General features: G+C 34.9%; 1 long non-coding RNA gene across 2 annotated transcripts; it reads right to left on the bottom strand.

Moving 5' to 3' along the window:
• Positions 1 to 10177: 10177 nt before the first annotated feature.
• LOC148786907 (uncharacterized) lies at positions 10178 to 12065 on the bottom strand. 2 transcript variants are annotated; one of them, XR_016067519.1, is made up of 3 exons: positions 11879 to 12033; positions 11298 to 11361; positions 10178 to 10413 (listed from the first exon to the last, which is right to left on the bottom strand). It is a non-coding gene; the product is annotated as an uncharacterized LOC148786907 (long non-coding RNA). The 2 variants fall into 2 exon arrangements; XR_016067518.1 differs by having other exon boundaries at positions 10178 to 11361; positions 11879 to 12065.
• Positions 12066 to 12572: the final 507 nt, after the last annotated feature.

The raw sequence follows: 12572 nt of genomic DNA, 5'->3' as shown, positions 1-12572 counted from the left end.
CGACAGAATCTGAAAGGAATATGCGTGGAGCTGGGCTAAATTCTGGACCATTTTACCCCTGAACTACTTTCAAGCGCGAATTTTAGTCCATTTTCACTATTCTTGCAATTTTATGCATTTTTTCGCCCATTCTCGCCTAGAATGGTATTTGAGCCTAGGTTTATTGAAGAAATATATGATTATATTACATTTTGATATTATTTATCCACTAATGGAGGAGATTTTTCAAGATAAAATGGAACTGAACGAAAGTTCGAGTTACTCTGAAAACAGGGAATATTTCTAGATTCTGAAAATATAGAGAAGAGAATTTCTCATGAAAATTCTTGACAAATGTGACAACGGTCCCAAGAGGATTGATCCAAAACTTCTCATGCCGGAAGAAAAACAAGAGTGGCTGAGAAATTTGAAGTTCGACAAGTATTACCAGGAAATGCAGTGAGACGTCTACACTCCACTGAAGTCCATGGTAGAATCCCAAACAGGAGAAACGGAATGGGTAAATTCCTACATAATTTCAGTTCTAAAAATTATGACTGATTGGAAAGAACTCAAGCCGGATACATCAAAGATCTCCCAATATCTGAGGGAGATACAAAAGACGGTTCAAGACTATGGAAATAGGTTAATACATATACCTATGGAAATAGAATCTTTGAGCCAAAAGGTGGATGAGGTCCTTAAGATCCTTCCCGATCTACACAAAGGTCTTTCAGATCTGAAGAAAAACCAACGAGAGAGCCCTGAAACATCTGATCCAGAAAAGAGTGAATCAGGGACGCCCTTGGAACAGTACCTCTTCTACACCAGAAAGGGAAGGCCACGGAGATTCGAAAGCCGAAGTCCAGAGAAGAACTGATTATTGCATCTATCAGATCTATAAAATAATGGAGGTAACAAGGGCGGATCTATCAGATCTACAAGAATTGACAGTATCCTTTTCCCAACTTGGGATTGTGGATTTAGTCAATATCTAGACAAATGAAATCACTCCAGCACTACCACCGTCAGAGGTAAGTACATGTTCTAATGATCCACCACTGATCAACCGGTGAGAGAAAGTGCTGATTTCCACACTAATGCCATTCCAACGTTTGTGGGAACCAGGCTACAAGAAAATCCAGGGAGGATTGGAAAGAGGGTGCCTGAAAATACACCTTGGGCAAGGATCATGGTCCAGCCCTTATACCCATATGGCGCTATACTGAACCTGGATATTATCGATTTTCAAAATATCGAGAAATTAATAGACGAATGGGTTGCAGCAATCAAGATAGCAACAACTACTCTAGAGCTCGACAAAGAAAACTTCATAAAGCTTGTGGAGTTGAGCTTGGAGGGATCTATGAAGATCTGATGGGATAATACCCCAAAAGATACCAAAGCCAATATCCTTGCCGGAGATTCGAAAGGCGCGATAGCAGATCGGCTAGGAAGGCTTATCAAGATACACTTCATCGGAGATGGATACTTCGAAGGAAATAGAGCAGAAAAGGCTAGAAAATATGCACAGGCTCTCTTCAACCTTAAACTTAGGAGTATTTGCGCACTAGATGAATACATCTATTGGTTTCGTAAATATTTCTTCCAGAGTGGAGTAGCAACAGAAGTAGCAGCTCCAATTTTCTTCGCAAAGATACGCAGTCCATGGAGGAAAATGTTGATCCAATCATACAAAGTACCTGAAGGACAGCTAGATTCAGTAGTGCGAAGAATGTCTTTTCTTAAAGACAAACTGGAGGATTAGTGTTATCAAGCATCCATCTAGAAGAATATGAAAGATTGAGAGGTAAAATCAAACGAACCCTTCTCTGTTGTGATAACAATGATTTTCCAACTATTATAGGAGAATCAAGTGAGACAAGGAAAAGGAAGAAGCAGAATAGTGACTCCTACCCCAGGAGTTCCAGAAGAACCTTTTCCCGACGGGGATCATGGTGGTCTAAGTCCAAAGCTAGAGCATACAAAATTTGGACAGAGAACAGGACCAACAAGGGTTTCATCCCAAGGATCTAGACGAACAGATGCAAGATCCATCGGAAGAAACCCCACAAAAAGAACTATCAGACGAGCCCACGCTCGAGCCAACGAAAGTTTCAAAGACTGCAATTGTTGGACCTGCGGAGCAAAAGGACATATATCCCCCGACTCCTCGCAGAAACGTGGTGAATTACGAAAGTTTGAAGCCACAGGTGACATCTTAGATGTAGTCTACTATAGCGACTTGGTACTTATTTACCAATTTGAAGACCTTCCATCAAACGAAAGTGTCTATGAGAAATAGAAACTGATTCGGATGGATCATCAACCGAGTCAGAATAATTACAACGAGGGAGATAGGCTTCAAACAACAGAAAGTCTATCAGGATTCTTTTCCAGAATGACAGTGTCAAACAAAACTATGGAAAGAATAATGCGACAAGATTCCAACCTCAGCCCATACGATGGATTTAGGATTGGGAGAATTGAGAAAGTCCTGAACCAGATAGGACTGAACCAAAGAAAGCATCACATAATCTACAAAGTAAGTTCAAGTGAGTTTGGTATACCAATGGAACTTACGGGTAATGTGATGGAGATGCAGTTAATTCCTAAAGAAAAAATTCTTGAAATATTGAATAAGCTTAGAGAAAGTGTAGCTATTACTATGAAATGGATCTACATAGGGACTATTGAAGTAGTAATAAAAGCAACTTTTAAGGAAGGAATTGATTCAGAAATACATTTATCGATAATGGATAGAAGAATCAATAACTTAAGATATGGTTGTCTTGGAACAATGATAGGAAATTTGTATGCAGGAAAACTGATGTTTGACATTCATCCTAGAATTGCATACAACCTAGCAGACCAAGATTTCAGTAGAGTCTTAACCCTTTATCAAAATTTTAAAAGAAAAGATCTAATGGAAAAAGGAAATAGACCGTATTCTATAACTGATAGAATTGCATATGCCCTTTCCAATACCCATCATTCAGATTTGTTTCTCAGGAAAGAGTATCTTGAGATTCCTAAAATTTTCAAGGAATTCGCCAAGGTAATAACACCAGATCCTATCAGGATACCTAGAATAGGTGGTGTTGATATTATAAAAGATCATCTAGTCTTAGATCGGACACTTATCTCTAGGACTGAGTTTAGTAGTCGGATGTCCTTTTCAGAAGATAGGATTATAGGCTATAAAGGAAAGGAGAAAGAGTTATTTAAAACTCTAACTCCTCAAGAGATTAGGGTAGATAACGTAAAACTTAGATGCCCTGAAGGATGGAAAGAAATACAAGTTATATTTGACATCACTAAGAAAGAGAATTATTTTCCTTGTGATGACTTATATCATTTGCAGCAACCTGTTGTAGGAAAATATGAGGGCATGCTAGAAATAGCAGGCCATGAAATTTTAGTTGTAGGTGTTGCAGGACGAGAAAATGGGAGTATGACTTTGGGGTTAAGTTTCTTCGAAGATCATAAACCATGGGGAAGAAAAGGTAACAGAATGAAATTCAGTCTTGATGGTTTTACAATAAGGATTGAATAACGAGTCCCTTTTCCAGATACATATCTGTTAGTATGTTGTATGATCAATATAAGACAAATATTCTGCAGGTTATATTGATTCAGGATCAGGAATTTGCACGGGAAAGCCTAGAGTTTTTCCTAAGGAAGTAAGGAAAACCTTACCCATTATCGCAGGAAGGAATTTTTCGCAAAAAATCCTGATACTCAATAAGAGAATACGAGAAGCCAAAATCATGATTGGAGGAGCATTTAGATCACCCTGGTTTAGGGTAAAAAAACCTCCTATATATTTTCATGATACAGGTGCCGATATCTTTCTAGATAACAATTTTATTCAAACATTTGCAAGATATATGTAGGATAATCAAAGAAATCTGTCTACTAACTGTGGTAGTGAGATACAGGTGTTGCGAAGAGAAAAGGCATTCAACAGGATAATGCCATTATATTTAGCGAAGAGAGCAGGATAAGAGAAAATTAAGGTAAGGCTCTTTTTTCTTTCAGGCAACAGGGACTCATAGACAGCGATAGCTTTTATAAGGAATCCGAGAAAGAATTTTGAACCTTAAAGAAGCACTACTGGAAATAAAATCGCTAGCTATTAGTGAAGAGAGCAGGCTTTCTCTTGATAATGTCAAGAGGCTCATCCAGAGGAACTTCGATGAAAATCCTCTGGCTTGGTGGGATAGGAACAAGATCGAAGCTACTCGGATCAAAGATGAATGCAAATACGAGTATGTTCGATACAAACCCATCCAGATGAACATAGAGGATAAGAAGAATATGCAGATGATAATCAAAGAGCATATCAGTCTTGGACTCATTGAATCTGGAGTTTCTACCTACAGTAACCCTGGATTTCTGGTAAGAAACCATGGTGAGACTAAGAGAGGTAAACCCAGATTGGTAATTAACTATCAAGGTATTAATAAGATATTAGAATTTGATGGTTATTACATTCCTAGTAGAGAACACTTGATTGATTGCATTAAAGGAGCAAAAGTGTTTTCTAAATTCGATTGCAAGTCTGGTTTTTATCAGAATTAAATGAAAAATGAATCAAAGAAATTTATTGCATTCTCCATACCACAGGGACAATATATCTGGAATGTGCTTCCAATGGCTTTAGTTAACGCATCCTAGGTATTCCAAAGAAAAATGGATAATCTTTCTAAAGATTACTTCGAATTCATATTTGTCTATATTGACGACATATTAATTGCATCAAAAAATATGAAGGAACATATTAAACATCTTAAAATATTTTCTGAGGCATGTCATAGGGAAGGTTTAGTACTTTTTGAAAAGAAAGCTACTATTGCAGTCAATAAGATTGAATTTTTAGGAATCGTTGTTGACGAAATAGGGATTGAGTTGCAAGACCATATTATGGAGAAAATCTGCAATTTTCCAGATATACTCAAAGACAAGAAGCAATTGCAAAGCTTCTTGGGAGTTGTTAATTTTGCAGGAATCTTCATTGAGGACCTTGCAAAATACAGAAAGGATTTTCGACCACTTCTGAAAAAAACAGAGAGTATAAAGTGGAGATGGGAAGAAATTCACACCAAAAGGGTTCGTGAGCTGAAACAAGTTTGTAGTAACCCTGCAAAGCTTGCTATACCACAAGACGGGGATGAATTGGTAGTGTACACAAATGCCAATGATTACAGATGGGCGACAGTGATCATGAAGAAGACAACTACAGGGGAAGAACCCTGTAGATATACCGGAGGGTTGTTCTTAGAACAACAAGCCAAAGTTTGGCACATAAACGAGAATGAATTTTTTGCGATTTGGAATGCTTTCAAAAAATGGCCTTTAAAGAATAAATTAGAATAAAAAATAGAGAAAGCTCGTATTATCATATGGCAAGCTGAATGCCAGTATTATTTTTATAATATTGTCGTTATAAAATCTCATGAGAATGTTCTTGCAGATTTCCTAACAAGAGATGGAGGCGTCTAAAGCAAACTCCATCATGCTGAGATTTAGGCACTTCGGAAAAACCTCGAGGAGCTTGATAGAAAGTTCGGACAGCTAGCAGTTAATGCTCAAGTTGCCGGAAAAATCCAAAGAGCTGATCTAGACACTCTCCAGGTCGTAATAAGGAGTTCCTTATTAGCATCCACCTCGCTATGGAACGACTTAAAAGAATCAATTTGGAAGGCGTCACCTTCGGGGATGACTCACGACTTGAGGGAGCATGACCCAAAACATGCCTTTAAAGTACAGGGCTCTAGACCTGTAGCGTCGGATTCAAGTACCGATTGCACAAGGCCATCATCAAACTCTGGTGAAACGGCAAAAATTGAGCCAAAGGAAGTGTAAACTCCTCTTGATTCAAGTCAACCCAGCACCTCAGGGGTTAAAGAGGGAGAGATTAGCCTTAGGCCGATGACAGACACCTCTAAGGTTAATACTAACGAGTCAATATCTTCTTCTGCTTGGCAGGATTATCAGCGTATGTGGGAAAAATTAATTTCCCGCAAAGGAGTAAATTCAAGCAAGACCATTACCGAAACATCCGAAAGATACAATAGAGTCTGGATGTTAGAAAGGTCTAAACACGAAGATGTTCGAGAATGGTATGATTTTGGAGCTCTTGCTTCAGTTCATACTATGTCACCATGTTTTTCGAAAATCTCAAAACTTCCGGAGTGGATTAGTGGGGCAGTCTTTGATTCATGGCAAAACAATCGCCACTTAAAGAGAGGCGACATTCTTGAGATAAAATTCGTTTCAAGTTGCTCCAGAAACAGCAGGAAAAGGGTCTCATCCAGCATTTCATTTCATGAAGTTGCAGAGGCCAGACATGGTGGCGTTTAATAAAATCAAAGCCGCCTTAGGAGAAGCTCCCTTGGTATCAGCTATTAGTGAAAATAGTATTTCTACCAGGAGAGCTTGGGGATTATGGGCCTATCTCACAGACATGGACAAAGTCAAGTATCCATTTAAGATTTTCTCAAATAAAGTGAATGGATCGTTCCTGTTAAACTCTATGACAGGAAAAAGTACTGAGTTCGCAGAAGGCTTATTTGAAAAGAAAAGGATGTTAATATGGGAAAATAAGCTGCCGGCGACCGAAGCAACAAGGATGAAGTCGTGCAACATGTTGCATGTTGGGGAATGGCATAATCATCTGTGCGTTAGCTGTGAAAAATAAGAAAAGCCCCTGTTCGGGACAAAAATCCAGGTCACACAAAATAAACCCGAAACCAGACCAGGACAAGGGAAAGAGAAAACTTTTTATCAAAAGAAGTAAAGAGATGTAAAAAATCGAGGAAATAAGGCTGTCGGTAGAAGATGAAAAAAGCCAACAGTCAAGAAGACAGTTGGAAGTCACATGGCCGATAAACCATAATGACCAACAACTGAAAAAGCAAGACAATGACGAACGTAGTGACGTCATTCGAAAAAGACAAGGTAATGACGAACGCAAAGACGTCATCATAAAGCAAGTTTGAAGTCCGAATTTGAAGTCCGCGGACGCCTATAAATAAAGATGCAAGGAAGTAGAAGGGGATCATCAGAAAAACTTCTCCTACTCTTCAAAGCATTATTCTGAGTGTTTTCAATCTTTCTAGTATTTTAATCTTTCAATTTATGGGGGTTTCCCCAACGAGTCTAGTCCTCTATCCTATGAGAGGCTAAACAATTGTCTCCTCCATCGGAGGGATAGTATCTATGTAATATTCTCGATATTTCTTCGATAAAAAAGGGCTTCTGTTCTACTTGTTTATCCAAAATATTATCAAGTCTCTGTTTTGAAATGCCTTTTACACCCTAAGGTAGGAAACGAAATAGGGTTGTGCTGTTTTGTTATTGAAGGAGCCAAGTTTCTGCGAACCATCTGCTGCGGTAGTGTGGTTGGAGGAAGTCCGTAAAACCGAGGACTTGGAATACCCAGAAGCAAGGTGGTCAAACCAAGGTATGAATTTATAGAGGCTTAGTTATATTTCGAAAGCATGATGGGCCAAACTAGGCATGTGTATGGACTATATTCAATTTTCCTAAGAAGGGCAAAATGGTCACTATTTTGGCTAGAGGACGAAAATGAGAAAATTTAAAAAGATACGGGACTAAATTGAGAAACCAAAAATTAGGGGACCAAAATGAGAAATCGCTAAAGTTACGGGACTAAAATTGTTTTAAACTCTAATTAGTAATTATTTTTCATAGTTATAATCCTTCACTTGATTCTCGATCATCCAAATAATTGCAAATTAGTCATAGTAGTTTTGGTACTTTTTTCAATTAAATCCTCGTGAAATCGATATTTATTATACTAGTTCATAGTTAGTACACTTGCTAGTGATCTATACATATTTTAGCAATCAATTATTATATAAAATGGTTATTATTGGAATCATAAGAAAAAGAAGAAACATAAAACATGCCAAATTATTCACACTTTTTTATAATACTAGGAAACATGACGTGCTATGCACATGTAAAAATATATTTCTAGAGGTAAATATATTGTTTATAGTTAGTTATTCAAATATTAAGTTCATGATATTATTTATATTTTTGTAATTGAAGCATTAGCATTATATAATTATACTTTCAAAACAAATTGATAATAATTATTTTAATTGATAAGAAAATAATTTACTTCTATTATTTGTAATTCACTTTTTAAAGTTATTGGTATTATTAAATAAATAATATTCCCAAAAGTTAAATTTTTGTATTCACACTCACTAATGATTATATTTCATTATCTTTTATTAAATTAATTAATATAAAAATAAAAACAATAATATTTGAAAAGTCAATACTAAAATAAAAATATTTAGACAAAGGCCCCTTGTTTTGAATTGTTTTCATAAGAAATTTTATTAATAAATAATTAACAATACCCCTTTAAGGGTATAATCTAAAAGTATACCCCAATAAGGGTATAAATGTTTTCTTATAAAACAAATAAAAATTCAAGAGATTTTCACTATTTTATATTTAATAATAAGTTTTACTTATTAATATTATTAAAATGATATGTGTTTTGATGTTTGTTTTGATAGAAGTCTTGGTGGATTAATTGTTGGACTATTGATGTCTTGGAAAGAATGAACTCTTTTTGACATCTTGAAAAATAATTTTTTTTATTGATGCTTGCTACCCTCTCCATGTTTGTTGAGTGATTATGAGAACCCAATTTCTTTTTGTCCTTATGCTATCTTTATGATCAAAGACTTAGGCTAACCAGACAATAATTTGGTGATGTGTGTGATAAGAGTACATCTAATGATTTTTGACAACTTATGGTTAAGATATTGTTTCTACAAAATTGTGATTTAATTTGAAACTTAAATGTGGAAATTGGTGGACATAACCTACCTAAAGAGGAATTTTGAGCCTATATACTTATGAAAAGCTACAATTTTTCTTATCTTGAGAGACAATGCTTCATGATTTTGTCTTCCTAGAACTTGCTTTGGACCATATCAAGGCCACATCTCTATACATACACTTGAAAATGATAAAGGCACTAGGATAAAACCCTTTTGGCTTAAAGACTACCCACATGCAATTCCTTATAAGCCTTAATTCTTTATTATAAAACCTCAAGTATAAACAAACTCTACCATCTTTTTATTACCCTTGTTTGGCCCTTCCAAGGATTGGTAGAGTATCAAGAAAAAAAAGATGTATTCTAAGTTTGCATTTTGACATTTAAGTGTGGGAATATCTCAATTATTGTAAAATAGGTTTATTAGCTAACATGTCAAGGGAAAATCTTATTCTATGCCTTAATGCAAAATAGACAAAGAAAGAGAGAAAAACATGGCAAAAAGAAAAGAAAGACAAAAATGCCTTCGGAAAAAAAAAAAGCAAAAACAAAAAAAAAAGAAAAAAAATCGAGAAAGGCAAGAAAAAAAGAAGAAAAAGAATACTCTTCTTTAAAAGAAATGTATAGCTCAAGACAAGAAAAGTGGGATATGAAATTAGAGCATGAGATAAATTAATTTTGAGAAGCTTAGATTCCTTACATCTATTACTTGGTGCTCTAATTTAGTGTCTTGGATTTTCACCTCATTTTTCATAATTCTTCCTACCCCTAAACGAAAGCTCCATTACAACCAAAATATAAGAACTCTTGATTCGAAGTGTGTGTATATTTATAAGTGGTCGAGATTTTAGTGTATAATCAAGCCTATGGTGAAGCAATTTTCATAACAAGCATTTGAGTGGAACACTCGACCAAAAATACTTGAGAGATTGGGAGATATGAGAGCATAGTCCACTTATTTTCATACTTAATTTTTTATGAAAATCATCTTGTGAAAACTTGTTGAGTTGTCTTTTATCATGTGGTGTACCATTCTTTGAACACTTAACTCGATTTTTGCTTGGGTATTTTCATCTGCGATCCATAAAGTTTGGAATGAAATTTTTGAACCTTTTTCATCTCTATTTGTTTGCATCGAGGGCGAGCAAATGGTTAAGTGGGCGTATATTTGATAGGATAGCATTTTGTTCTTATCTCATGTGATATTTTGATCTATTTTGTGATCAAATTCTCCTAATTAAATGTAGCGCCCCCTACTCGCTACATCTAATTATTACTATTTCATCCTTTCTTTAATCAACATTCATTCTATAAGTAATTCTCTTTCAATCAGTAAAATAAATTCTAATTTATCAGCAATATATATATCACAAAAGGTATTAGATATCACCCAAAGTAATATTTACCCTCACTACATGTTCTCGTGTACATAACCTCAAGAAAAATCATACCACAACTTTTAAATACAAATCCCGATAAAAGACCAGAATATTTAACAACCCACAATCAAAAACTTTGACTTCAGAAGTCACGGCTGACCCACCTAATAAAGACGACGGCACCGCTCAAAGTCAATGTGGGTAGTCAGTGTGACCTATCTCCTGAAAAGTACGTGGCAAGGAATGAGCTGCCTACTCAATAAGTACAGCTGATCAGTTTATATATACATACAGGCAACAATTTCACGTACATGCAGTCACATTGACTAACAGTCATTGTCAATAGCAACAACAAATATAAGCAGTAATACCTATTCACAATTATAAATCAAGCTATGACACAATATTCAACATTATCGTTTATTAGTTAAGGGCCCCACTTACTCTAATTGGTATATATCAGTCAATGGTTTCGCCGGCCATCATCATATCATATACAACACAGGATACCCGTTGTGTGATATCCCCACACTCTTTTACTTCAGCTGTGTAGCAATATAGCACAGGACATCACAACAAACATGGTACCCCCACACCACCCCAGTGTGTAGCTAACAAGCACAGGATATTCCCTGCTGCCCCGGAATACCCCGGTACCCTACGCGCCATGGTACCTAGCTTAATTCACATATTTTTCATATCTCAATATCAATCACATTTTCATAAACCATTGACTATGTTTCCAACTAGGTAAGCATCATCTTTTATTTCCATTCACAATCGTCATTCTATTCTTTATAATAATCACTTCCTCTATAACAACTCACAATTAGATTTCATCAACAATCAATTATATGATTATCACATAATCATATCCCGCATATCTCTACATTACCATTACATATCACATAGTAACAATTTCACCAATATTATGATAATCTAGCAAATAATCCACAACTAATTATATAAACAATCAATATACGAAAGCCACGCATAATAATATAAAGCCAAATCCACGTTCGCGTCCAAGAAATCAACATATATAATATATACAATACTACACATATAGATATATATTATATATAAATCCAATTAGCTATACTTACCTTATATCCCAAAATGCTTCTATTTTACGAGGGACTGCTCAACCCTCTACCTTGTCGTCACGTCCTATAATAAATTATAATACATATAATCAATATATTTAATTTACCAAATAATTCATAAGAATTCACTTAATCAAACCCCTTATATATTTATAACTATCATTTTTAATAACATTCGTAAATTATATTACCATTGAAACCTCATTTTCCTCCTTAATAACATAATATTTCTAAAATATAACTTCCGAAGTATTTCTATGAATTTCCTGTCAATTTACCGTTGCTATACAATTTAATTAAGCAACAATACATAGAATTACATATTTGGTTAACCATTCCGATGGAATTGTATAAATTAACTATAAGGATAACTAAATCTAACAAATCAAATAATTTAATTGCCTAACTATATCATTTTTATAGCAATTGTGATATTTAATACGACACTAATTTAAATAGCCAAAATTATAAAATACTCCGATTAAATAGTTCACCGCTTAATATAATTAATATTTAATAAACGGACTAATTAAATAATATAATTATATAAATTAATAAAAATTAAATTACAATTTCCGTACCTCTGTTTTTCCGAAATGGGTGTGTGCGTCTAGTGTGTGTTAAATGTGAGTGTGTGTGTTTTGTGAGTGTGAGTGTGTGTGTGTGCAATTAATATACATATATATATGTTTAATGGTTGGTGAGGCGGTGGCAGCACATGCCACGGCCCACCCCCTTTTTTTCTTTTTTTTTTAAATTCTTTTTAACAATTATTATTACGTCCTTCTTAATTTTCTTAATTAATATAATTTGTTTTCAAATATTATTACGAACTCCAATTTAATCCATTCAAGTTTTATTATATCCCAAATTCAATCTATAATTTATTTATTAATAAAATTTAAATTTCTAATAATTACCAATTAGTCTCTCTATTACGTGAAAAATTCTACGGACGTCACATTAAATATTATTTTACAGCATTAGTCTATTAAGAAAAAATGGAATGAAAAATGAATAAAAGAACCAAGATGAAAATTTGGACAGATTTGAAGAAACGACTAGGCATGTCTACGCTAAAGCTTATAAGGCTCAAATGGACTTACGAAGGGGAATTGCATGTGGATGATCTTTTCAGCCAAAAGGGATTTTATCCTAGTGCCTATAGCATTTTCAAGTGTATGTATAGAGATGTGGCCTCATATGGTTCAAAGCAAGTTTAAAGAAGATAAAATCATGAAGCATTGTCTCTCAAGACAAGAAAAATTGTAGATT

This window comes from Sesamum indicum, linkage group LG9, assembly GCF_026168435.1.
Source record: "Sesamum indicum cultivar Baizhima isolate 11 linkage group LG9, ASM2616843v1, whole genome shotgun sequence".
NCBI classification, from domain to species: domain Eukaryota; kingdom Viridiplantae; phylum Streptophyta; class Magnoliopsida; order Lamiales; family Pedaliaceae; genus Sesamum; species Sesamum indicum.
Note: the sequence above shows the minus strand (reverse complement) of the source record. Positions and strands in the feature narration are given on the sequence as shown.